Source organism: Phyllopteryx taeniolatus, chromosome 7, assembly GCF_024500385.1.
Source record: "Phyllopteryx taeniolatus isolate TA_2022b chromosome 7, UOR_Ptae_1.2, whole genome shotgun sequence".
Classification (NCBI taxonomy): Eukaryota; Metazoa; Chordata; class Actinopteri; order Syngnathiformes; family Syngnathidae; genus Phyllopteryx; species Phyllopteryx taeniolatus.
Genome location: NC_084508.1, coordinates 12,446,710 through 12,468,890, shown reverse-complemented (window position 1 = coordinate 12,468,890; position 22,181 = coordinate 12,446,710). Strand labels below are relative to the sequence as shown.

Sequence of the window (22,181 nt, the reverse complement as noted above, 5' to 3'; positions counted from 1 at the left end):
AGCGTTAGCAATGCGGCGTTCGTGTTAGCTTGAGGCGGAATATAGACGGCAGCGAGAATGAATGATGCGAACTCACGTGGCGAGTAGAATGGTTTACAATTTACGAATAGCGACTCCAAATGCGGGCTGCAGTGTGTGCTGATCACCGTGACGTCCGTACACCATTTTTCGTTGATATAGAGGCATATCCCGCCGCCCTTTGTTTTCCCCGATGATTCCATGTCGCGGTCCGCTCGATGGATGTGGAAACCGGGAAGCATAATGCCGGCATCAGGTACAGCGTCGCAGAGCCAGGTCTCCGTGAAGCACATGGCCGCGGAACGTCCGAAGTCTTTACTGGTCTTTAACAGAAGATGAAGCTCGTCCATTTTGTTGGGTAGGGAGCGTACGTTCGCGAGGTGGATCGACGGGAACGCCAATCTGTGTCCTCTCTTGCGGAGTTTCACCTGAATGCCGGCTCGCTTCCCTCTGTGGCGCCGCTTCCGTCTCCATGCGCCGAAAACCGCGGACGCCGCTCCGGTGAGTAACTCTGGGAAAAAACTGAGCGGATATTCGAAAGTTGGTGACAGAAAGTCTGGAGTAGACTCCTTGATGGTTAGCAGGTCTCCCCCTTGTGTAAGTGAGTCGTGTAAGTGAGTCGTGTAAGGTCTCCAAAGACGGACGAAAAACACAAAAACAAAGACAATACTAGAGAGCGCGTTACCGAGGCGACCACACTGGTAGGCGCCATCTTGTATTTTGTATTGTGTGCCACCCTATGAAATCATATACCCCTCCCAAATGGATTTGAGGTGTCAATGGTTTCATGGTTCGCACTCTGACTCCAGCAGTCTGAGTTCAGTGGAACCTCGACTCTTCTGTCATTTATTTGGAAGAGCGGCTTTTTGTAAATACCTGTGATACCATATGCCCCTTCCATTGTTGATGTGAGGGTTCAATGGTGTAATGGTTAGCACACTGGGCTTTGAATCCAGTGATCTGAGTTCGAGTCTCGGTGGGACCTTTAAACCTTTAGCAATTACCTGGGACATGGTTGAAAGTATTGCAGTTTCTATCCTGCCCAATCAAGTCATTTATATCAGGCACTTGGAAAAAAAATAAAAATAAAAAAAAAATTCTGCTTCGTGTGAACCCCAATGAAATCATATGCCTCTCACAAAGTCTTGCGAGGGTTCCATGGTGTAATGGTTAGCACTCTGGACTCTGAATCCAGTGATCTGAGTTCAAGTCTCAGTGGAACCTGTGCTTGTTTTTATCAATGACTTAGCAATTATTTGGGACATGGTGAAAGTATTGCAGTTTCTTCCCTGCCCAATGAAGTCATTTTTATCAGTCACTTGAAAAAAAAAGATTCTGCTTTGTGGAAAGCCCAATGAAATCATATACCCCTCCCAAATAGGTTTCATGGTGGAATGGTTATCTCATGAGTTCGGCTCGGTTAAACCTGTACGACTGTATCATTACTAGTACATTTTGTGCCGCCCTATGAAATCATATGCCTCTCACAAAGTACTGTGAGGGTTCCATGGTGTAATGGTTAGCACTCTGGAATCTGAGTTCAAGTCTCAGCGGAACCTGTACTTGTTTTTTTCAATTACTTGGAAAGTGTATTTTGTATTGTGTGCCGCTCTATGAAATCATCTTCCCCTCCCAAATGTATTTGAGGTGTCAATGGTTTAATGGTTCGCACTCTGACTCCAGCAGTCTGAGTTCAGTGGAACCTCTCCTCTTCTGTCATTTCTTTGGAAGAGCGGCGCTTTTTGTAAATACCTGTGATACCATATGCACCATCCATTGTTTGTGTCAGGGTTTCATGGTGTAATGGTTAGCACTCTGGACTCTGAATCCAGTGATCTGAGTTCAAGTCTCAGTGGAACCTGTACTTGTTTTTTTCAATTACTTGGAAAGGGTATTTTATATTGTGTGCCACCCTATGAAATCATATACCCCTCCCAAATGGATTTGAGGTGTCAATGGTTTCATGGTTCGCACTCTGACTCCAGCAGTCTGAGTTCAGTGGAACCTCTCCTCTTCTGTAATTTCTGTAAACTTTGTAAATACCTGTGATACCATATGCCACTTCCATTGTTGCTGTGAGGGTTCCATGGTGTAATGGTTAGCACACTGGGCTTTGAATCCAGTGATCTGAGTTCGAGTCTCGGTGGGACCTTTAAACCTTTAGCAATTACCTGGGACATGGCTGAAAGTATTGCAGTTTCTATCCTGCCCAATGAAGTCATTTATATCAGTCACTTGGAAAAAAAAAAAAAAAAAATTCTGCTTCGTGTGAACCCCAATGAAATCATATGCCTCTCACAAAGTCTTGTGAGGGTTCCATGGTGTAATGGTTAGCACTCTGGACTCTGAATCCAGTGATCTGAGTTCAAGTCTCAGTGGAACCTGTACTTGTTTTTATCAATGACTTAGCAATTATTTGGGACATGGTGAAAGTATTGCAGTTTCTTCCCTGCCCAATGAAGTCTTTTTTATCAGTCACTTGAAAAAAAAAGATTCTGCTTTGTGGAAAGCCCAATGAAATCATATGCCCCTCCCAAATAGGTTTCATGGTGGAATGGTTATCTCATGAGTTCAAGTCTCGGTTAAACCTGTACGGCTTAGTACATTTTGTGCCACCCTATGAAATCATATGCCTCTCACAAAGTACTGCGAGGGTTCCATGGTGTAATGGTTAGCACTCTGGACTCTGAATCCAGTGATCTGAGTTCAAGTCTCAGTGGAACCTGTACTTGTTTTTTTCAATTACTTGGAAAGGGTATTTTGTATAGTGTGTCACCCTATGAAATCATATACCCCTCCCAAATGGATTTGAGGTGTCAATGGTTTCATGGTTCGCACTCTGACTCCAGCAGTCTGAGTTCAGTGGAACCTCGACTCTTCTGTCATTTGGAAGAGCAGTGCTTTTTGTAAATACCTGTGATACCATATGCCCCTTCCATTGTTGGTGTGAGGGTTCCATGGTGTAATGGTTAGCACACTGGGCTTTGAATCCAGTGATCTGAGTTCGAGTCTCGGTGGGACCTTTAAACCTTTAGCAATTACCTGGGACATGATTGAAAGTATTGCAGTTTCTATCCTGCCCAATGAAGTCATTTTTATCAGTCACTTGAAAAAAAAAGATTCTGCTTTGTGGAAAGCCCAATGAAATCATATGCCCCTCCCAAATAGGTTTCATGGTGGAATGGTTATCTCATGAGTTCAAGTCTCGGTTAAACCTGTACGACTGAATCTTTAGTACATTTTGTGCCGCCCTATGAAATCATATGCCTCTCACAAAGTACTGTGAGGGTTCCATGGTGTAATGGTTAGCACTCTGGACTCTGAATCCAGTGATCTGAGTTCAACCCTCAGTGGAACCTGTACTTGTTTTTTTCAATTATTTGGAAAGTGTATTTTGTATTGTCTGCCGCCCTATGAAATCATATACCCCACCCAAATGGATTTGAGGTGTCAATGGTTTCATGGTTCGCACTCTGACTCCAGCAGTCTGAGTTCAGTGGAACCTCTCCTCTTCTGTCATTTATTTGGAAGAGCGGTGCTTTTTGTAAATACCTGTGATACCATATGCACCTTCCATTGTTTGTGTCAGGGTTTCATGGTGTAATGATTAGCACTCTGGACTCTGAATCCAGTGATCTGAGTTCAAGTCTCAGTGGAACCTGTACTTGTTTTTATCAATGACTTAGCAATTATTTGGGACATGGTGAAAGTATTGCAGTTTCTTCCCTGCCCAATGAAGTCATTTTTATCAGTCACTTGAAAAAAAAAGATTCTGCTTTGTGGAAAGCCCAATGAAATCATATGCCCCTCCCAAATAGGTTTCATGTTGGAATGGTTATCTCATGAGTTCAAGTCTCGGTTAAACCTGTACGGCTCTTTAGTACATTTTGTGCCACCCTATGAAATCATATGCCTCTCACAAAGTACTGCGAGGGTTCCGTGGTGTAATGGTTAGCACTCTGGACTCTGAATCCAGTGATCTGAGTTCAAGTCTCAGTGGAACCTGTACTTGTTTTTATCAATGACTTAGCAATTATTTGGGACATGGTGAAAGTATTGCAGTTTCTTCCCTGCCCAATGAAGTCATTTTTATCAGTCACTTGAAAAAAAAAGATTCTGCTTTGTGGAAAGCCCAATGAAATCATATGCCCCTCCCAAATAGGTTTCATGGTGGAATGGTTATCTCATGAGTTCAAGTCTCGGTTAAACCTGTACGGCTCTTTAGTACATTTTGTGCCGCCCTATGAAATCATATGCCTCTCACAAAGTACTGCGAGGGTTCCATGGTGTAATGGTTAGCCCTCTGGACTCTGAATCCAGTGATCTGAGTTCAAGTCTCAGTGGAACCTGTACTTGTTTTTTTCAATTACTTGGAAAGGGTATTTTGTATAGTGTGCCACCCTATGAAATCATATACCCCTCCCAAATGGATTTGAGGTGTCAATGGTTTCATGGTTCGCACTCTGACTCCAGCAGTCTGAGTTCAGTGGAACCTCGACTCTTCTGTCATTTATTTGGAAGAGGTGCTTTTTGTAAATACCTGTGATACCATATGCCCCTTCCATTGTTGGTGTGAGGGTTCCATGGTGTAATGGTTAGCACACTGGGCTTTGAATCCAGTGATCTGAGTTCGAGTCTCGGTGGGACCTTTAAACCTTTAGCAATTACCTGGGACATGGTTGAAAGTATTGCAGTTTCTATCCTACCCAATCAAGTCATTTATATCAGGCACTTGGAAAAAAAAAAAAAAAAAAAAAAAAATTCTGCTTCGTGTGAACCCCAATGAAATCATATGCCTCTCACAAAGTCTTGCGAGGGTTCCATGGTGTAATGGTTAGCACTCTGGACTCTGAATCCAGTGTTCTGAGTTCAAGTCTCAGTGGAACCTGTGCTTGTTTTTATCAATGACTTAGCAATTATTTGGGACATGGTGAAAGTATTGCAGTTTCTTCCCTGCCCAATGAAGTCATTTTTATCAGTCACTTGAAAAAAAAAGATTCTGCTTTGTGGAAAGCCCAATGAAATCATATGCCCCTCCCAAATAGGTTTCATGGTGGAATGGTTAACTCATGAGTTCAAGTCTCGGTTAAACCTGTACGACTGTATCTTTAGTACATTTTGTGCCGCCCTATGAAATCATATGCCTCTCACAAAGTACTGTGAGGGTTCCATGGTGTAATGGTTAGCACTCTGGACTCTGAATCCAGTGATCTGAGTTCAACCCTCAGTGGAACCTGTACTTGTTTTTTTCAATTATTTGGAAAGTGTATTTTGTATTGTCTGCCGCCCTATGAAATCATATACCCCACCCAAATGGATTTGAGGTGTCAATGGTTTCATGGTTCGCACTCTGACTCCAGCAGTCTGAGTTCAGTGGAACCTCGACTCTTCTGTCATTTGGAAGAGCAGTGCTTTTTGTAAATACCTGTGATACCATATGCCCCTTCCATTGTTGGTGTGAGGGTTCCATGGTGTAATGGTTAGCACACTGGGCTTTGAATCCAGTGATCTGAGTTCGAGTCTCGGTGGGACCTTTAAACCTTTAGCAATTACCTGGGACATGATTGAAAGTATTGCAGTTTCTATCCTGCCCAATGAAGTCATTTTTATCAGTCACTTGAAAAAAAAAGATTCTGCTTTGTGGAAAGCCCAATGAAATCATATGCCCCTCCCAAATAGGTTTCATGGTGGAATGGTTATCTCATGAGTTCAAGTCTCGGTTAAACCTGTACGACTGAATCTTTAGTACATTTTGTGCCGCCCTATGAAATCATATGCCTCTCACAAAGTACTGTGAGGGTTCCATGGTGTAATGGTTAGCACTCTGGACTCTGAATCCAGTGATCTGAGTTCAACCCTCAGTGGAACCTGTACTTGTTTTTTTCAATTATTTGGAAAGTGTATTTTGTATTGTCTGCCGCCCTATGAAATCATATACCCCACCCAAATGGATTTGAGGTGTCAATGGTTTCATGGTTCGCACTCTGACTCCAGCAGTCTGAGTTCAGTGGAACCTCTCCTCTTCTGTCATTTATTTGGAAGAGCGGTGCTTTTTGTAAATACCTGTGATACCATATGCACCTTCCATTGTTTGTGTCAGGGTTTCATGGTGTAATGATTAGCACTCTGGACTCTGAATCCAGTGATCTGAGTTCAAGTCTCAGTGGAACCTGTACTTGTTTTTATCAATGACTTAGCAATTATTTGGGACATGGTGAAAGTATTGCAGTTTCTTCCCTGCCCAATGAAGTCATTTTTATCAGTCACTTGAAAAAAAAAGATTCTGCTTTGTGGAAAGCCCAATGAAATCATATGCCCCTCCCAAATAGGTTTCATGTTGGAATGGTTATCTCATGAGTTCAAGTCTCGGTTAAACCTGTACGGCTTTAGTACATTTTGTGCCACCCTATGAAATCATATGCCTCTCACAAAGTACTGCGAGGGTTCCGTGGTGTAATGGTTAGCACTCTGGACTCTGAATCCAGTGATCTGAGTTCAAGTCTCAGTGGAACCTGTACTTGTTTTTATCAATGACTTAGCAATTATTTGGGACATGGTGAAAGTATTGCAGTTTCTTCCCTGCCCAATGAAGTCATTTTTATCAGTCACTTGAAAAAAAAAGATTCTGCTTTTTGGAAAGCCCAATGAAATCATATGCCCCTCCCAAATAGGTTTCATGGTGGAATGGTTTTCTCATGAGTTCTCGTCTCGGTTAAACCTGTACGGCTTAGTACATTTTGTGCCGCCCTATGAAATCATATGCCTCTCACAAAGTACTGCGAGGGTTCCATGGTGTAATGGTTAGCACTCTGGACTCTGAATCCAGTGATCTGAGTTCAAGTCTCAGTGGAACCTGTACTTGTTTTTTTCAATTACTTGGAAAGGGTATTTTGTATAGTGTGCCACCCTATGAAATCATATACCCCTCCCAAATGGATTTGAGGTGTCAATGGTTTCATGGTTCGCACTCTGACTCCAGCAGTCTGAGTTCAGTGGAACCTCGACTCTTCTGTCATTTATTTGGAAGAGCAGTGCTTTTTGTAAATACCTGTGATACCATATGCCCCTTCCATTGTTGGTGTGAGGGTTCCATGGTGTAATGGTTAGCACACTGGGCTTTGAATCCAGTGATCTGAGTTCGAGTCTCGGTGGGACCTTTAAACCTTTAGCAATTACCTGGGACATGGTTGAAAGTATTGCAGTTTCTATCCTACCCAATCAAGTCATTTATATCAGGCACTTGGAAAAAAAAAAAAAAAAAAAAAAAATTCTGCTTCGTGTGAACCCCAATGAAATCATATGCCTCTCACAAAGTCTTGCGAGGGTTCCATGGTGTAATGGTTAGCACTCTGGACTCTGAATCCAGTGTTCTGAGTTCAAGTCTCAGTGGAACCTGTGCTTGTTTTTATCAATGACTTAGCAATTATTTGGGACATGGTGAAAGTATTGCAGTTTCTTCCCTGCCCAATGAAGTCATTTTTATCAGTCACTTGAAAAAAAAAGATTCTGCTTTGTGGAAAGCCCAATGAAATCATATACCCCTCCCAAATAGGTTTCATGGTGGAATGGTTATCTCATGAGTTCAAGTCTCGGTTAAACCTGTACGACTGTATCAATTACTAGTACATTTTGTGCCGCCCTATGAAATCATATGCCTCTCACAAAGTACTGTGAGGGTTCCATGGTGTAATGGTTAGCACTCTGGAATCTGAGTTCAAGTCTCAGCGGAACCTGTACTTGTTTTTTTCAATTACTTGGAAAGTGTATTTTGTATTGTGTGCCGCTCTATGAAATCATCTTCCCCTCCCAAATGTATTTGAGGTGTCAATGGTTTAATGGTTCGCACTCTGACTCCAGCAGTCTGAGTTCAGTGGAACCTCTCCTCTTCTGTCATTTCTTTGGAAGAGCGGCGCTTTTTGTAAATACCTGTGATACCATATGCACCATCCATTGTTTGTGTCAGGGTTTCATGGTGTAATGGTTAGCACTCTGGACTCTGAATCCAGTGATCTGAGTTCAAGTCTCAGTGGAACCTGTACTTGTTTTTTTCAATTACTTGGAAAGGGTATTTTATATTGTGTGCCACCCTATGAAATCATATACCCCTCCCAAATGGATTTGAGGTGTCAATGGTTTCATGGTTCGCACTCTGACTCCAGCAGTCTGAGTTCAGTGGAACCTCTCCTCTTCTGTAATTTCTGTAAACTTTGTAAATACCTGTGATACCATATGCCACTTCCATTGTTGCTGTGAGGGTTCCATGGTGTAATGGTTAGCACACTGGGCTTTGAATCCAGTGATCTGAGTTCGAGTCTCGGTGGGACCTTTAAACCTTTAGCAATTACCTGGGACATGGCTGAAAGTATTGCAGTTTCTATCCTGCCCAATGAAGTCATTTATATCAGTCACTTGGAAAAAAAAAAAAATTCTGCTTCGTGTGAACCCCAATGAAATCATATGCCTCTCACAAAGTCTTGTGAGGGTTCCATGCTGTAATGGTAAGCACTCTGGACTCTGAATCCAGTGATCTGTGTTCAAGTCTCAGTGGAACCTGTACTTGTTTTTATCAATGACTTAGCAATTATTTGGGACATGGTGAAAGTATTGCAGTTTCTTCCCTGCCCAATGAAGTCATTTTTATCAGTCACTTGAAAAAAAAAGATTCTGCTTTGTTGAAAGCCCAATGAAATCATATGCCCCTCCCAAATAGGTTTCATGGTGGAATGGTTATCTCATGACTTCAAGTCTCGGTTAAACCTGTACGGCTTTAGTACATTTTGTGCCGCCCTATGAAATCATATGCCTCTCACAAAGTACTGTGAGGGTTCCATGGTGTAATGGTTAGCACTCTGGACTTTGAATCCAGTGATCTGAGTTCAAGTCTCAGTGGAACCTGTACTTGTTTTTTTCAATTACTTGGAAAGGGTATTTTGTATAGTGTGCCACCCTATGAAATCATATATCCCTCCCAAATGGATTTGAGGTGTCAATGGTTTCATGGTTCGCACTCTGACTCCAGCAGTCTGAGTTCAGTGGAACCTCGACTCTTCTGTCATTTATTTGGAAGAGCGGCTTTTTGTAAATACCTGTGATACCATATGCCCCTTCCATTGTTGGTGTGAGGGTTCCATGGTGTAATGGTTAGCACACTGGGCTTTGAATCCAGTGATCTGAGTTTGAGTCTCGGTGGGACATTTAAACCTTTAGCAATTACCTGGGACATGGTTGAAAGTATTGCAGTTTCTATCCTGCCCAATGAAGTCATTTATATCAGGCACTTGGAAAAAAAATAAAAATAAAAAAAAAAAAAATTCTGCTTCGTGTGAACCCCAATGAAATCATATGCCTCTCACAAAGTCTTGCGAGGGTTCCATGGTGTAATGGTTAGCACTCTGGACTCTGACTCCAGTGATATGAGTTCAAGTCTCAGTGTAACCTGTACTTGTTTTTTTCAATTACTTGGAAAGTGTATTTTGTATTGTGTGCCGCCCTATGAAATCATCTTCCCCTCCCAAATGTATTTGAGGTGTCAATGGTTTAATGGTTCGCACTCTGACTCCAGCAGTCTGAGTTCAGTGGAACCTCTCCTCTTCTGTCATTTCTTTGGAAGAGCGGTGCTTTTTGTAAATACCTGTGATACCATATGCACCTTCCATTGTCTGTGTCAGGGTTTCATGGTGTAATGGTTAGCACTCTGGACTCTGAATCCAGTGATCTGAGTTCAAGTCTCAGTGGAACCTGTACTTGTTTTTTTCAATTACTTGGAAAGTGTATTTTGTATTGTGTGCCACCCTATGAAATCATATACCCCTCCCAAATGGATTTGAGGTGTCAATGGTTTCATGGTTCGCACTCTGACTCCAGCAGTCTGAGTTCAGTGGAACCTCGACTCTTCTGTCATTTGGAAGAGCAGTGCTTTTTGTAAATACCTGTGATACCATATGCCCCTTCCATTGTTGGTGTGAGGGTTCCATGGTGTAATGGTTAGCACACTGGGCTTTGAATCCAGTGATCTGAGTTCGAGTCTCGGTGGGACCTTTAAACCTTTAGCAATTACCTGGGACATGATTGAAAGTATTGCAGTTTCTATCCTGCCCAATGAAGTCATTTTTATCAGTCACTTGAAAAAAAAAGATTCTGCTTTGTGGAAAGCCCAATGAAATCATATGCCCCTCCCAAATAGGTTTCATGGTGGAATGGTTATCTCATGAGTTCAAGTCTCGGTTAAACCTGTACGACTGAATCTTTAGTACATTTTGTGCCGCCCTATGAAATCATATGCCTCTCACAAAGTACTGTGAGGGTTCCATGGTGTAATGGTTAGCACTCTGGACTCTGAATCCAGTGATCGGAGTTCAACCCTCAGTGGAACCTGTACTTGTTTTTTTCAATTATTTGGAAAGTGTATTTTGTATTGTCTGCCGCCCTATGAAATCATATACCCCACCCAAATGGATTTGAGGTGTCAATGGTTTCATGGTTCGCACTCTGACTCCAGCAGTCTGAGTTCAGTGGAACCTCTCCTCTTCTGTCATTTATTTGGAAGAGCGGTGCTTTTTGTAAATACCTGTGATACCATATGCACCTTCCATTGTTTTTGTCAGGGTTTCATGGTTTAATGGTTAGCATGCTGTACTCTGAATCCAGTGATCTGAGTTCTAGTCTCAGTGGAACCTGTACTTGTTTTTATCAATGACTTAGCAAATATTTGGGACATGGTGAAAGTATTGCAGTTTCTTCCCTGCCCAATGAAGTCATTTTTATCAGTCACTTGAAAAAAGATGATTCTGCTTTGTGAAAAGCCCAATGAAATCATATGCCCCTCCCAAATTGGCTTGAGGGTTTCATGGTGGAATGGTAATCTCCTGAATTCAAGACTCGGTTTAACCTGTACGGCTTTATCATTTAGTACATTTTGTGCCGCCCTATGAAATCATATGCCTCTCACAAAGTACTGTGAGGGTGTAATGGTTAGCACGCTGGACTCTGAATCCAGTGATCTGAGTTCAAGTGTCAGTGGAACCTGTACTTGTTTTTTTCAATTACTTGGAAAGGGTATTTTGTATAGTGTGCCACCCTATGAAATCATATATCCCTCCCAAATGGATTTGAGGTGTCAATGGTTTCATGGTTCGCACTCTGACTCCAGCAGTCTGAGTTCAGTGGAACCTCGACTCTTCTGTCATTTATTTGGAAGAGCGGCTTTTTGTAAATACCTGTGATACCATATGCCCCTTCCATTGTTGGTGTGAGGGTTCCATGGTGTAATGGTTAGCACACTGGGCTTTGAATCCAGTGATCTGAGTTTGAGTCTCGGTGGGACATTTAAACCTTTAGCAATTACCTGGGACTTGGTTGAAAGTATTGCAGTTTCTATCCTGCCCAATGAAGTCATTTATATCAGGCACTTGGAAAAAAAATAAAAATAAAAAAAAAAAAAAATCTGCTTCGTGTGAACCCCAATGAAATCATATGCCTCTCACAAAGTCTTGTGAGGGTTCCATGGTGTAATGGTTAGCACTCTGGACTCTGAATCCAGTGATCTGAGTTCAAGTCTCAGTGGAACCTGTTCTTGTTTTTTTCAATTACTTGGAAAGTGTATTTTGTATTGTGTGCCGCCCTATGAAATCATCTTCCCCTCCCAAATGTATTTGAGGTGTCAATGGTTTAATGGTTCGCACTCTGACTCCAGCAGTCTGAGTTCAGTGGAACCTCTCCTCTTCTGTCATTTCTTTGGAAGAGCGGTGCTTTTTGTAAATACCTGTGATACCATATGCACCTTCCATTGTTTGTGTCAGGGTTTCATGGTGTAATGGTTAGCACTCTGGACTCTGAATCCAGTGATCTGAGTTCAAGTCTCAGTGGAACCTGTACTTGTTTTTTTCAATTACTTGGAAAGTGTATTTTGTATTGTGTGCCACCCTATGAAATCATATACCCCTCCCAAATGGATTTGAGGTGTCAATGGTTTCATGGTTCGCACTCTGACTCCAGCAGTCTGAGTTCAGTGGAACCTCGACTCTTCTGTCATTTGGAAGAGCAGTGCTTTTTGTAAATACCTGTGATACCATATGCCCCTTCCATTGTTGGTGTGAGGGTTCCATGGTGTAATGGTTAGCACACTGGGCTTTGAATCCAGTGATCTGAGTTCGAGTCTCGGTGGGACCTTTAAACCTTTAGCAATTACCTGGGACATGATTGAAAGTATTGCAGTTTCTATCCTGCCCAATGAAGTCATTTTTATCAGTCACTTGAAAAAAAAAGATTCTGCTTTGTGGAAAGCCCAATGAAATCATATGCCCCTCCCAAATAGGTTTCATGGTGGAATGGTTATCTCATGAGTTCAAGTCTCGGTTAAACCTGTACGACTGAATCTTTAGTACATTTTGTGCCGCCCTATGAAATCATATGCCTCTCACAAAGTACTGTGAGGGTTCCATGGTGTAATGGTTAGCACTCTGGACTCTGAATCCAGTGATCGGAGTTCAACCCTCAGTGGAACCTGTACTTGTTTTTTTCAATTATTTGGAAAGTGTATTTTGTATTGTCTGCCGCCCTATGAAATCATATACCCCACCCAAATGGATTTGAGGTGTCAATGGTTTCATGGTTCGCACTCTGACTCCAGCAGTCTGAGTTCAGTGGAACCTCTCCTCTTCTGTCATTTATTTGGAAGAGCGGTGCTTTTTGTAAATACCTGTGATACCATATGCACCTTCCATTGTTTGTGTCAGGGTTTCATGGTGTAATGATTAGCACTCTGGACTCTGAATCCAGTGATCTGAGTTCAAGTCTCAGTGGAACCTGTACTTGTTTTTATCAATGACTTAGCAATTATTTGGGACATGGTGAAAGTATTGCAGTTTCTTCCCTGCCCAATGAAGTCATTTTTATCAGTCACTTGAAAAAAAAAGATTCTGCTTTGTGGAAAGCCCAATGAAATCATATGCCCCTCCCAAATAGGTTTCATGGTGGAATGGTTATCTCATGAGTTCAAGTCTCGGTTAAACCTGTACGGCTCTAGTACATTTTGTGCCACCCTATGAAATCATATGCCTCTCACAAAATACTGCGAGGGTTCCGTGGTGTAATGGTTAGCACTCTGGACTCTGAATCCAGTGATCTGAGTTCAAGTCTCAGTGGAACCTGTACTTGTTTTTATCAATGACTTAGCAATTATTTGGGACATGGTGAAAGTATTGCAGTTTCTTCCCTGCCCAATGAAGTCATTTTTATCAGTCACTTGAAAAAAAAAAATTCTGCTTTGTGGAAAGCCCAATGAAATCATATGCCCCTCCCAAATAGGTTTCATGGTGGAATGGTTATCTCATGAGTTCAAGTCTCGGTTAAAACAAGTAAATTTTGTGCCGCCCTATGAAATCATATGTCTCTCACAAAGTACTGCGAGGGTTCCATGGTGTAATGGTTAGCACTCTGGACTCTGAATCCAGTGATCTGAGTTCAAGTCTCAGTGGAACCTGTACTTGTTTTTTTCAATTACTTGGAAAGGGTATTTTGTATAGTGTGCCACCCTATGAAATCATACACCCCTCCCAATTGGATTTTAGGTGTCAATGGTTTCATGGTTCGCACTCTGACTCCAGCAGTCTGAGTTCAGTGGAACCTCGACTCTTCTGTCATTTATTTGGAAGACGGTGCTTTTTGTAAATACCTGTGATACCATATGCCCATTCCATTGTTGGTGTGAGGGTTCCATGGTGTAATGGTTAGCACACTGGGCTTTGAATCCAGTGATCTGAGTTCGAGTCTCGGTGGGACCTTTAAACCTTTAGCAATTACCTGGGACATGGTTGAAAGTATTGCAGTTTCTATCCTGCCCAATCAAGTCATTTATATCAGGCACTTGGAAAAAAAATAAAAAAATTAAAAAATAAAAAAAAATAATTCTGCTTCGTGTGAACCCCAATGAAATCATATGCCTCTCACAAAGTCTTGCGAGGGTTCCATGGTGTAATGGTTAGCACTCTGGACTCTGAATCCAGTGATCTGAGTTCAAGTCTCAGTGGAACCTGTGCTTGTTTTTATCAATGACTTAGCAATTATTTGGGACATGGTGAAAGTATTGCAGTTTCTTCCCTGCCCAATGAAGTCATTTTTATCAGTCACTTGAAAAAAAAAGATTCTGCTTTGTGGAAAGCCCAATGAAATCATATGCCCCTCCCAAATAGGTTTCATGGTGGAATGGTTATCTCATGAGTTCAAGTCTCGGTTAAACCTGTACGACTGTATCATAGTACATTTTGTGCCGCCCTATGAAATCATATGCCTCTCACAAAGTACTGTGAGGGTTCCATGGTGTAATGGTTAGCACTCTGGACTCTGAATCCAGTGATCTGAGTTCAAGTCTCAGTGGAACCTGTACTTGTTTTTTTCAATTACTTGGAAAGTGTATTTTGTATTGTGTGCCGCCCTATGAAATCATCTTCCCCTCCCAAATGTATTTGAGGTGTCAATGGTTTAATGGTTCGCACTCTGACTCCAGCAGTCTGAGTTCAGTGGAACCTCTCCTCTTCTGTCATTTCTTTGGAAGAGCGGCGCTTTTTGTAAATACCTGTGATACCATATGCACCTTCCATTGTTTGTGTCAGGGTTTCATGGTGTAATGGTTAGCACTCTGGACTCTGAATCCAGTGATCTGAGTTCAAGTCTCAGTGGAACCTGTACTTGTTTTTTTCAATTACTTGGAAAGGGTATTTTATATTGTGTGCCACCCTATGAAATCATATACCCCTCCCAAATGGATTTGAGGTGTCAATGGTTTCATGGTTCGCACTCTGACTCCAGCAGTCTGAGTTCAGTGGAACCTCGACTCTTCTGTCATTATTTTGGAAGCGGTGCTTTTTGTAAATACCTGTGATACCATATGCCCCTTCCATTGTTGCTGTGAGGGTTCCATGGTGTAATGGTTAGCACACTGGGCTTTGAATCCAGTGATCTGAGTTCGAGTCTCGGTGGGACCTTTAAACCTTTAGCAATTACCTGGGACATGGTTGAAAGTATTGCAGTTTCTATCCTGCCCAATGAGTCATTTATATCAGTCACTTGGAAAAAAAAAATAAAAAAATAAAATAAATAATTCTGCTTGGTGTGAACCCCAATGAAATCATATGCCTCTCACAAAGTCTTGTGAGGGTTCCATGCTGTAATGGTTAGCACTCTGGACTCTGAATCCAGTGATCTGTGTTTTTTTTCTGTGTATTTTGTATAGTGTTCCACCCTATGAAATCATATACCCCTCCCAAATGGATTTGAGGTGTCAATGGTTTCATGGTTCGCACTCTGACTCCAGCAGTCTGAGTTTAGTGGAACCTCGACTCTTCTGTCATTTGGAAGGTGCTTTTTGTAAATACCTGTGATACCATATGCCCCTTCCATTGTTGGTGTGAGGGTTCCATGGTGTAATGGTTAGCACACTGGGCTTTGAATCCAGTGATCTGAGTTCGAGTCTCGGTGGGACCTTTAAACCTTTAGCAATTACTTGGGACATGGTGAAAGTATTGCAGTTTCTTCCCTGCCCAATGAAGTCATTTTTATCAGTCACTTGAAAAAAAAACATTCTGCTTTGTGGAAAGCCCAATGAAATCATATGCCCCTCCCAAATAGGTTTCATGGTGGAATGGTTAACTCATGAGTTCAAGTCTCGGTTAAACCTGTACGGCTTAGTACATTTTGTGCCACCCTATGAAATCATATGCCTCTCATAAAGTACTGCGAGGGTTCCATGGTGTAATGGTTAGCACTCTGGACTCTGAATCCAGTGATCTGAGTTCAAGTCTCAGTGGAACCTGTACTTGTTTTTTTCAATTACTTGGAAAGGGTATTTTGTATTGTGTGCCACCCTATGAAATCATACACCCCTCCCAAATGGATTTGAGGTGTCAATGGTTTCATGGTTCGCACTCTGACTCCAGCAGTCTGAGTTCAGTGGAACCTCGACTCTTCTGTCATTTATTTGGGTGCTTTTTGTAAATACCTGTGATACCATATGCCCCTTCCATTGTTGGTGTGAGGGCTCCATGGTGTAATGGTTAGCACACTGGGCTTTGAATCCAGTGATCTGAGTTCGAGTCTCGGTGGGACCTTTAAACCTTTAGCAATTACCTGGGACATGGTTGAAAGTATTGCAGTTTCTATCCTGCCCAATCAAGTCATTTATATCAGGCACTTGGGGAAAAAAAATAAATAAATAAATAAAAAAAATTCTGCTTCGTGTGAACCCCAATGAAATCATATGCCTCTCACAAAGTCTTGCGAGGGTTCCATGGTGTAATGGTTAGCACTCTGGACTCTGAATCCAGTGATCTGAGTTCAGTGGAACCTGTGCTTGTTTTTATCAATGACTTAGCAATTATTTGGGAGATGGTGAAAGTATTGCAGTTTCTTCCCTGCCCAATGAAGTCATTTTTATCAGTCACTTGAAAAAAAAAGATTCTGCTTTGTGGAAAGCCCAATGAAATCATATACCCCTCCCAAATAGGTTTCATGGTGGAATGGTTATCTCATGAGTTCAAGTCTCGGTTAAACCTGTACGACTGTATCAATTACTAGTACATTTTGTGCCGCCCTATGAAATCATATGCCTCTCACGAAGTACTGTGAGGGTTCCATGGTGTAATGGGTAGCACTCTGGACTCTGAGTCCAGTGATCTGAGTTCAAGTCTCAGTGGAACCTGTACTTGTTTTTTTTCAATTACTTGGAAAGTGTATTTTGTATTGTGTGCCGCTCTATGAAATCATCTTCCCCTCCCAAATGTATTTGAGGTGTCAATGGTTTAATGGTTCGCACTCTGACTCCAGCAGTCTGAGTTCAGTGGAACCTCTCCTCTTCTGTCATTTCTTTGGAAGAGCGGCGCTTTTTGTAAATACCTGTGATACCATATGCACCATCCATTGTTTGTGTCAGGGTTTCATGGTGGAATGGTTATCTCATGAGTTCAAGTCTCGGTTAAACCTGTACGGCTTAGTACATTTTGTGCCACCCTATGAAATCATATGCCTCTCACAAAGTACTGCGAGGGTTCCATGGTGTAATGGTTAGCACTCTGGACTCTGAATCCAGTGATCTGAGTTCAAGTCTCAGTGGAACCTGTACTTGTTTTTTTCAATTACTTGGTAAGTGTATTCTGTATTGTGTCCTGCCCAATGAAATCATCTTCCCCTCCCAAATGTGTTTGAGGTGTCAATGGTTTAATGGTTCGCACTCTGACTCCAGCAGTCTGAGTTCAGTGGAACCTCTCCTCTTCTGTAATTTCTTTGGAAGAGCGGTGCTTTTTGTAAATACCTGTGATACCATATGCCCCTTCCATTGTTGGTGTGAGGGTTCCATGGTGTAATGGTTAGCACACTGGGCTTTGAATCCAGTGATCTGAGTTCGAGTCTCGGTGGGACCTTTAAACCTTTAGCAATTACCTGGGACATGGTTGAAAGTATTGCAGTTTCTATCCTGCCCAATGAGTCATTTATATCAGTCACTTGGAAAAAAAATAATAAAAATAAAAAAAAAAAATTCTGCTTGGTGTGAACCCCAATGAAATCATATGCCTCTCACAAAGTCTTGTGAGGGTTCCATGCTGTAATGGTTAGCACTCTGGACTCTGAATCCAGTGATCTGTGTTTTTTTTCTGTGTATTTTGTATAGTGTGCCACCCTATGAAATCATATACCCCTCCCAAATGGATTTGAGGTGTCAATGGTTTCATGGTTCGCACTCTGACTCCAGCAGTCTGAGTTCAGTGGAACCTCGACTCTTCTGTCATTTGGAAGAGCAGTGCTTTTTGTAAATACCTGTGATACCATATGCCCCTTCCATTGTTGGTGTGAGGGTTCCATGGTGTAATGGTTAGCACACTGGGCTTTGAATCCAGTGATCTGTGTTCGAGTCTCGGTGGGACCTTTAAACCTTTAGCAATTACCTGGGACATGATTGAAAGTATTGCAGTTTCTTCCCTGCCCAATGAAGTCATTTTTATCAGTCACTTGAAAAAAAAAGATTCTGCTTTGTGGAAAGCCCAATGAAATCATATGCCCCTCCCAAATAGGTTTCATGGTGGAATGGTTATCTCATGAGTTCAAGTCTCGGTTAAACCTGTACGGCTTAGTACATTTTGTGCCACCCTATGAAATCATATGCCTCTCATAAAGTACTGCGAGGGTTCCATGGTGTAATGGTTAGCACTCTGGACTCTGAATCCAGTGATCTGAGTTCAAGTCTCAGTGGAACCTGTACTTGTTTTTTTCAATTACTTGGAAAGGGTATTTTGTATAGTGTGTCACCCTATGAAATCATATACCCCTCCCAAATGGATTTGAGGTGTCAATGGTTTCATGGTTCGCACTCTTACTCCAGCAGTCTGAGTTCAGTGGAACCTCGACTCTTCTGTCATTTATTTGGGTGCTTTTTGTAAATACCTGTGATACCATATGCCCCTTCCATTGCTGGTGTGAGGGTTCCATGGTGTAATGGTTAGCACACTGGGCTTTGAATCCAGTGATCTGAGTTCGAGTCTCGGTGGGACCTTTAAACCTTTAGCAATTACCTGGGACATGGTTGAAAGTATTGCAGTTTCTATCCTGCCCAATCAAGTCATTTATATCAGGCACTTGGGGAAAAAAAATAAATAAATAAATAAAAAAAATTCTGCTTCGTGTGAACCCCAATGAAATCATATGCCTCTCACAAAGTCTTGCGAGGGTTCCATGGTGTAATGGTTAGCACTCTGGACTCTGAATCCAGTGATCTGAGTTCAAGTCTCAGTGGAACCTGTGCTTGTTTTTATCAATGACTTAGCAATTATTTGGGACATGGTGAAAGTATTGCAGTTTCTTCCCTGCCCAATGAAGTCATTTTTATCAGTCACTTGAAAAAAAAAGATTCTGCTTTGTGGAAAGCCCAATGAAATCATATACCCCTCCCAAATAGGTTTCATGGTGGAATGGTTATCTCATGAGTTCAAGTCTCGGTTAAACCTGTACGACTGTATCAATTACTAGTACATTTTGTGCCGCCCTATGAAATCATATGCCTCTCACGAAGTACTGTGAGGGTTCCATGGTGTAATGGTTAGCACTCTGGACTCTGAGTCCAGTGATCTGAGTTCAAGTCTCAGTGGAACCTGTACTTGTTTTTTTTCAATTACTTGGAAAGTGTATTTTGTATTGTGTGCCGCTCTATGAAATCATCTTCCCCTCCCAAATGTATTTGAGGTGTCAATGGTTTAATGGTTTGCACTCTGACTCCAGCAGTCTGAGTTCAGTGGAACCTCTCCTCTTCTGTCATTTCTTTGGAAGAGCGGCGCTTTTTGTAAATACCTGTGATACCATATGCACCATCCATTGTTTGTGTCAGGGTTTCATGGTGGAATGGTTATCTCATGAGTTCAAGTCTCGGTTAAACCTGTACGGCTTAGTACATTTTGTGCCACCCTATGAAATCATATGCCTCTCACAAAGTACTGCGAGGGTTCCATGGTGTAATGGTTAGCACTCTGGACTCTGAATCCAGTGATCTGAGTTCAAGTCTCAGTGGAACCTGTACTTGTTTTTTTCAATTACTTGGTAAGTGTATTCTGTATTGTGTGCTGCCCAATGAAATCATCTTCCCCTCCCAAATGTGTTTGAGGTGTCAATGGTTTAATGGTTCGCACTCTGACTCCAGCAGTCTGAGTTCAGTGGAACCTCTCCTCTTCTGTAATTTCTTTGGAAGAGCGGTGCTTTTTGTAAATACCTGTGATACCATATGCCCCTTCCATTGTTGGTGTGAGGGTTCCATGGTGTAATGGTTAGCACACTGGGCTTTGAATCCAGTGATCTGAGTTGGAGTCTCGGTGGGACCTTTAAACCTTTCGCAATTACCTGGGACATGGTTGAAAGTATTGCAGTTTCTATCCTGCCCAATGAAGTCATTTATATCAGTCACTTGGAAAAAAAAAAATAAAAATAAAAAAAAAAAATTATGCTTCGTGTGAACCCCAATGAAATCATATGCCTCTTACAAAGTCTTGTGAGGGTTCCATGCTGTAATGGTTAGCACTCTGGACTCTGAATCCAGTGATCTGTGTTCAAGTCTTAGTGGAAACTGTACTTGTTTTTATCAATGACTTAGCAATTATTTGGGACATGGTGAAAGTATTGCAGTTTCTTCCCTGCCCAATGAAGTCATTTTTATCAGTCACTTGAAAAAAAAAGATTCTGCTTTGTGGAAAGCCCAATGAAATCATATGCCCCTCCCAAATAGGTTTCATGGTGGAATGGTTATCTCATGAGTTCGTCTCGGTTAAACCTGTACGACTATCTTTAGTACATTTTGTGCCGCCCTATGAAATCATATGCCTCTCACAAAGTACTGTGAGGGTTCCATGGTGTAATGGTTAGCACTCTGAATCCAGTGATCTGAGTTCAAGTCTCAGTGGAACCTGTACTTGTTTTTTTCAATTACTTGGTAAGTGTATTCTGTATTGTGTGCTGCCCAATGAAATCATCTTCCCCTCCCAAATGTGTTTGAGGTGTCAATGGTTTAATGGTTCGCACTCTGACTCCAGCAGTCTGAGTTCAGTGGAACCTCTCCTCTTCTGTAATTTCTTTGGAAGAGCGGTGCTTTTTGTAAATACCTGTGATACCATATGCCCCTTCCATTGTTGGTGTGAGGGTTCCATGGTGTAATGGTTAGCACACTGGGCTTTGAATCCAGTGATCTGAGTTCGAGTCTCGGTGGGACCTTTAAACCTTTAGCAATTACCTGGGACATGGTTGAAAGTATTGCAGTTTCTATCCTGCCCAATGAAGTCATTTATATCAGTCACTTGGAAAAAATAAATCTGCTTCGTGTGAACCCCAATGAAATCATATGCCTCTCACAAAGTCTTGTGAGGGTTCCATGGTGTAATGGTTAGCACTCTGGACTCTGAATCCAGTGATCTGAGTTCAAGTCTCAGTGGAACCTGTACTTGTTTTTATCAATGACTTAGCAATTATTTGGGACATGGTGAAAGTATTGCAGTTTCTTCCCTGCCCAATGATGTCTTTTTTATCAATCACTTGAAAAAAAAAGATTCTGCTTTGTGGAAAGCCCAATGAAATCATATGCCCCTCCCAAATAGGTTTCATGGTGGAATGGTTATCTCATGAGTTCAAGTCTCGGTTAAACCTGTACGGCTTAGTACATTTTGTGCCACCCTATGAAATCATATGCCTCTCACAAAGTACTGCGAGGGTTCCATGGTGTAATGGTTAGCACTCTGGACTCTGAATCCAGTGATCTGAGTTCAAGTCTCAGTGGAACCTGTACTTGTTTTTTTCAATTACTTGGTAAGTGTATTCTGTATTGTGTGCTGCCCAATGAAATCATCTTCCCCTCCCAAATGTGTTTGAGGTGTCAATGGTTTAATGGTTCGCACTCTGACTCCAGCAGTCTGAGTTCAGTGGAACCTCTCCTCTTCTGTAATTTCTTTGGAAGAGCGGTGCTTTTTGTAAATACCTGTGATACCATATGCCTCTTCCATTGTTGGTGTGAGGGTTCCATGGTGTAATGGTTAGCACACTGGGCTTTGAATCCAGTGATCTGAGTTCGAGTCTCGGTGGGACCTTTAAACCTTTAGCAATTACCTGGGACATGGTTGAAAGTATTGCAGTTTCTATCCTGCCCAATGAAGTCATTTATATCAGTCACTTGGAAAAAAAATAAATAAAATAAAAAATAAAAAATTCTGCTTCGTGTGAACCCCAATGAAATCATATGCCTCTCACAAAGTCTTGTGAGGGTTCCATGCTGTAATGGTTAGCACTCTGGACTCTGAATCCAGTGATCTGTGTTCAAGTCTCAGTGGAAACTGTACTTGTTTTTATCAATGACTTAGCAATTATTTGGGACATGGTGAAAGTATTGCAGTTTCTTCCCTGCCCAATGAAGTCATTTTTATCAGTCACTTGAAAAAAAAAGATTCTGCTTTGTGGAAAGCCCAATGAAATCATATGCCCCTCCCAAATAGGTTTCATGGTGGAATGGTTATCTCATGAGTTCAAGTCTCGGTTAAACCTGTACGACTATCTTTAGTACATTTTGTGCCGCCCTATGAAATCATATGCCTCTCACAAAGTACTGTGAGGGTTCCATGGTGTAATGGTTAGCACTCTGAATCCAGTGATCT

The 22,181-nt window shown here is 41.9% G+C and overlaps 1 protein-coding gene and 56 non-coding genes across 57 annotated transcripts in view; all 57 read left to right on the top strand.

Annotated features, from left to right (window-relative positions):
- The window catches only part of unc13a (unc-13 homolog A (C. elegans)), a 106,409-nt gene that overhangs the window by 57,417 nt on the left and 26,811 nt on the right, over positions 1 to 22,181 (top strand). The gene's annotated exons all lie outside the window — the stretch shown is intronic.
- On the top strand, positions 932 to 1,003 carry trnaq-uug (transfer RNA glutamine (anticodon UUG)). The gene has a single exon. It is a non-coding gene; the product is annotated as a tRNA-Gln (tRNA).
- Positions 1,171 to 1,242, top strand: trnaq-cug (transfer RNA glutamine (anticodon CUG)). Its single transcript has one exon. It is a non-coding gene; the product is annotated as a tRNA-Gln (tRNA).
- On the top strand, positions 1,808 to 1,879 carry trnaq-cug (transfer RNA glutamine (anticodon CUG)). Its single transcript has one exon. It is a non-coding gene; the product is annotated as a tRNA-Gln (tRNA).
- On the top strand, positions 2,099 to 2,170 carry trnaq-uug (transfer RNA glutamine (anticodon UUG)). The gene has a single exon. It is a non-coding gene; the product is annotated as a tRNA-Gln (tRNA).
- trnaq-cug (transfer RNA glutamine (anticodon CUG)) lies at positions 2,331 to 2,402 on the top strand. The gene has a single exon. It is a non-coding gene; the product is annotated as a tRNA-Gln (tRNA).
- trnaq-cug (transfer RNA glutamine (anticodon CUG)) lies at positions 2,672 to 2,743 on the top strand. Its single transcript has one exon. It is a non-coding gene; the product is annotated as a tRNA-Gln (tRNA).
- trnaq-uug (transfer RNA glutamine (anticodon UUG)) lies at positions 2,970 to 3,041 on the top strand. Its single transcript has one exon. It is a non-coding gene; the product is annotated as a tRNA-Gln (tRNA).
- On the top strand, positions 3,306 to 3,377 carry trnaq-cug (transfer RNA glutamine (anticodon CUG)). Its single transcript has one exon. It is a non-coding gene; the product is annotated as a tRNA-Gln (tRNA).
- trnaq-cug (transfer RNA glutamine (anticodon CUG)) lies at positions 3,608 to 3,679 on the top strand. The gene has a single exon. It is a non-coding gene; the product is annotated as a tRNA-Gln (tRNA).
- Positions 3,952 to 4,023, top strand: trnaq-cug (transfer RNA glutamine (anticodon CUG)). The gene has a single exon. It is a non-coding gene; the product is annotated as a tRNA-Gln (tRNA).
- On the top strand, positions 4,296 to 4,367 carry trnaq-cug (transfer RNA glutamine (anticodon CUG)). Its single transcript has one exon. It is a non-coding gene; the product is annotated as a tRNA-Gln (tRNA).
- Positions 4,596 to 4,667, top strand: trnaq-uug (transfer RNA glutamine (anticodon UUG)). The gene has a single exon. It is a non-coding gene; the product is annotated as a tRNA-Gln (tRNA).
- Positions 4,835 to 4,906, top strand: trnaq-cug (transfer RNA glutamine (anticodon CUG)). Its single transcript has one exon. It is a non-coding gene; the product is annotated as a tRNA-Gln (tRNA).
- On the top strand, positions 5,183 to 5,254 carry trnaq-cug (transfer RNA glutamine (anticodon CUG)). The gene has a single exon. It is a non-coding gene; the product is annotated as a tRNA-Gln (tRNA).
- On the top strand, positions 5,481 to 5,552 carry trnaq-uug (transfer RNA glutamine (anticodon UUG)). Its single transcript has one exon. It is a non-coding gene; the product is annotated as a tRNA-Gln (tRNA).
- trnaq-cug (transfer RNA glutamine (anticodon CUG)) lies at positions 5,817 to 5,888 on the top strand. The gene has a single exon. It is a non-coding gene; the product is annotated as a tRNA-Gln (tRNA).
- On the top strand, positions 6,119 to 6,190 carry trnaq-cug (transfer RNA glutamine (anticodon CUG)). Its single transcript has one exon. It is a non-coding gene; the product is annotated as a tRNA-Gln (tRNA).
- On the top strand, positions 6,461 to 6,532 carry trnaq-cug (transfer RNA glutamine (anticodon CUG)). Its single transcript has one exon. It is a non-coding gene; the product is annotated as a tRNA-Gln (tRNA).
- Positions 6,802 to 6,873, top strand: trnaq-cug (transfer RNA glutamine (anticodon CUG)). The gene has a single exon. It is a non-coding gene; the product is annotated as a tRNA-Gln (tRNA).
- trnaq-uug (transfer RNA glutamine (anticodon UUG)) lies at positions 7,104 to 7,175 on the top strand. The gene has a single exon. It is a non-coding gene; the product is annotated as a tRNA-Gln (tRNA).
- On the top strand, positions 7,342 to 7,413 carry trnaq-cug (transfer RNA glutamine (anticodon CUG)). Its single transcript has one exon. It is a non-coding gene; the product is annotated as a tRNA-Gln (tRNA).
- On the top strand, positions 7,982 to 8,053 carry trnaq-cug (transfer RNA glutamine (anticodon CUG)). The gene has a single exon. It is a non-coding gene; the product is annotated as a tRNA-Gln (tRNA).
- On the top strand, positions 8,273 to 8,344 carry trnaq-uug (transfer RNA glutamine (anticodon UUG)). The gene has a single exon. It is a non-coding gene; the product is annotated as a tRNA-Gln (tRNA).
- trnaq-uug (transfer RNA glutamine (anticodon UUG)) lies at positions 8,842 to 8,913 on the top strand. Its single transcript has one exon. It is a non-coding gene; the product is annotated as a tRNA-Gln (tRNA).
- Positions 9,687 to 9,758, top strand: trnaq-cug (transfer RNA glutamine (anticodon CUG)). Its single transcript has one exon. It is a non-coding gene; the product is annotated as a tRNA-Gln (tRNA).
- Positions 9,985 to 10,056, top strand: trnaq-uug (transfer RNA glutamine (anticodon UUG)). The gene has a single exon. It is a non-coding gene; the product is annotated as a tRNA-Gln (tRNA).
- trnaq-cug (transfer RNA glutamine (anticodon CUG)) lies at positions 10,321 to 10,392 on the top strand. The gene has a single exon. It is a non-coding gene; the product is annotated as a tRNA-Gln (tRNA).
- Positions 11,515 to 11,586, top strand: trnaq-cug (transfer RNA glutamine (anticodon CUG)). Its single transcript has one exon. It is a non-coding gene; the product is annotated as a tRNA-Gln (tRNA).
- On the top strand, positions 11,817 to 11,888 carry trnaq-cug (transfer RNA glutamine (anticodon CUG)). Its single transcript has one exon. It is a non-coding gene; the product is annotated as a tRNA-Gln (tRNA).
- Positions 12,115 to 12,186, top strand: trnaq-uug (transfer RNA glutamine (anticodon UUG)). Its single transcript has one exon. It is a non-coding gene; the product is annotated as a tRNA-Gln (tRNA).
- On the top strand, positions 12,451 to 12,522 carry trnaq-cug (transfer RNA glutamine (anticodon CUG)). The gene has a single exon. It is a non-coding gene; the product is annotated as a tRNA-Gln (tRNA).
- Positions 12,753 to 12,824, top strand: trnaq-cug (transfer RNA glutamine (anticodon CUG)). The gene has a single exon. It is a non-coding gene; the product is annotated as a tRNA-Gln (tRNA).
- trnaq-cug (transfer RNA glutamine (anticodon CUG)) lies at positions 13,095 to 13,166 on the top strand. The gene has a single exon. It is a non-coding gene; the product is annotated as a tRNA-Gln (tRNA).
- trnaq-cug (transfer RNA glutamine (anticodon CUG)) lies at positions 13,427 to 13,498 on the top strand. Its single transcript has one exon. It is a non-coding gene; the product is annotated as a tRNA-Gln (tRNA).
- trnaq-uug (transfer RNA glutamine (anticodon UUG)) lies at positions 13,728 to 13,799 on the top strand. The gene has a single exon. It is a non-coding gene; the product is annotated as a tRNA-Gln (tRNA).
- trnaq-cug (transfer RNA glutamine (anticodon CUG)) lies at positions 13,979 to 14,050 on the top strand. Its single transcript has one exon. It is a non-coding gene; the product is annotated as a tRNA-Gln (tRNA).
- On the top strand, positions 14,326 to 14,397 carry trnaq-cug (transfer RNA glutamine (anticodon CUG)). The gene has a single exon. It is a non-coding gene; the product is annotated as a tRNA-Gln (tRNA).
- Positions 14,628 to 14,699, top strand: trnaq-cug (transfer RNA glutamine (anticodon CUG)). Its single transcript has one exon. It is a non-coding gene; the product is annotated as a tRNA-Gln (tRNA).
- Positions 14,928 to 14,999, top strand: trnaq-uug (transfer RNA glutamine (anticodon UUG)). Its single transcript has one exon. It is a non-coding gene; the product is annotated as a tRNA-Gln (tRNA).
- trnaq-uug (transfer RNA glutamine (anticodon UUG)) lies at positions 15,427 to 15,498 on the top strand. Its single transcript has one exon. It is a non-coding gene; the product is annotated as a tRNA-Gln (tRNA).
- On the top strand, positions 15,755 to 15,826 carry trnaq-cug (transfer RNA glutamine (anticodon CUG)). The gene has a single exon. It is a non-coding gene; the product is annotated as a tRNA-Gln (tRNA).
- On the top strand, positions 16,050 to 16,121 carry trnaq-uug (transfer RNA glutamine (anticodon UUG)). The gene has a single exon. It is a non-coding gene; the product is annotated as a tRNA-Gln (tRNA).
- Positions 16,640 to 16,711, top strand: trnaq-cug (transfer RNA glutamine (anticodon CUG)). The gene has a single exon. It is a non-coding gene; the product is annotated as a tRNA-Gln (tRNA).
- On the top strand, positions 17,056 to 17,127 carry trnaq-cug (transfer RNA glutamine (anticodon CUG)). The gene has a single exon. It is a non-coding gene; the product is annotated as a tRNA-Gln (tRNA).
- Positions 17,358 to 17,429, top strand: trnaq-uug (transfer RNA glutamine (anticodon UUG)). Its single transcript has one exon. It is a non-coding gene; the product is annotated as a tRNA-Gln (tRNA).
- On the top strand, positions 17,861 to 17,932 carry trnaq-uug (transfer RNA glutamine (anticodon UUG)). Its single transcript has one exon. It is a non-coding gene; the product is annotated as a tRNA-Gln (tRNA).
- On the top strand, positions 18,190 to 18,261 carry trnaq-cug (transfer RNA glutamine (anticodon CUG)). The gene has a single exon. It is a non-coding gene; the product is annotated as a tRNA-Gln (tRNA).
- Positions 18,485 to 18,556, top strand: trnaq-uug (transfer RNA glutamine (anticodon UUG)). Its single transcript has one exon. It is a non-coding gene; the product is annotated as a tRNA-Gln (tRNA).
- trnaq-cug (transfer RNA glutamine (anticodon CUG)) lies at positions 18,730 to 18,801 on the top strand. Its single transcript has one exon. It is a non-coding gene; the product is annotated as a tRNA-Gln (tRNA).
- On the top strand, positions 19,082 to 19,153 carry trnaq-cug (transfer RNA glutamine (anticodon CUG)). The gene has a single exon. It is a non-coding gene; the product is annotated as a tRNA-Gln (tRNA).
- Positions 19,498 to 19,569, top strand: trnaq-cug (transfer RNA glutamine (anticodon CUG)). Its single transcript has one exon. It is a non-coding gene; the product is annotated as a tRNA-Gln (tRNA).
- On the top strand, positions 19,800 to 19,871 carry trnaq-uug (transfer RNA glutamine (anticodon UUG)). Its single transcript has one exon. It is a non-coding gene; the product is annotated as a tRNA-Gln (tRNA).
- trnaq-uug (transfer RNA glutamine (anticodon UUG)) lies at positions 20,683 to 20,754 on the top strand. Its single transcript has one exon. It is a non-coding gene; the product is annotated as a tRNA-Gln (tRNA).
- On the top strand, positions 20,906 to 20,977 carry trnaq-cug (transfer RNA glutamine (anticodon CUG)). The gene has a single exon. It is a non-coding gene; the product is annotated as a tRNA-Gln (tRNA).
- trnaq-cug (transfer RNA glutamine (anticodon CUG)) lies at positions 21,247 to 21,318 on the top strand. Its single transcript has one exon. It is a non-coding gene; the product is annotated as a tRNA-Gln (tRNA).
- trnaq-uug (transfer RNA glutamine (anticodon UUG)) lies at positions 21,549 to 21,620 on the top strand. The gene has a single exon. It is a non-coding gene; the product is annotated as a tRNA-Gln (tRNA).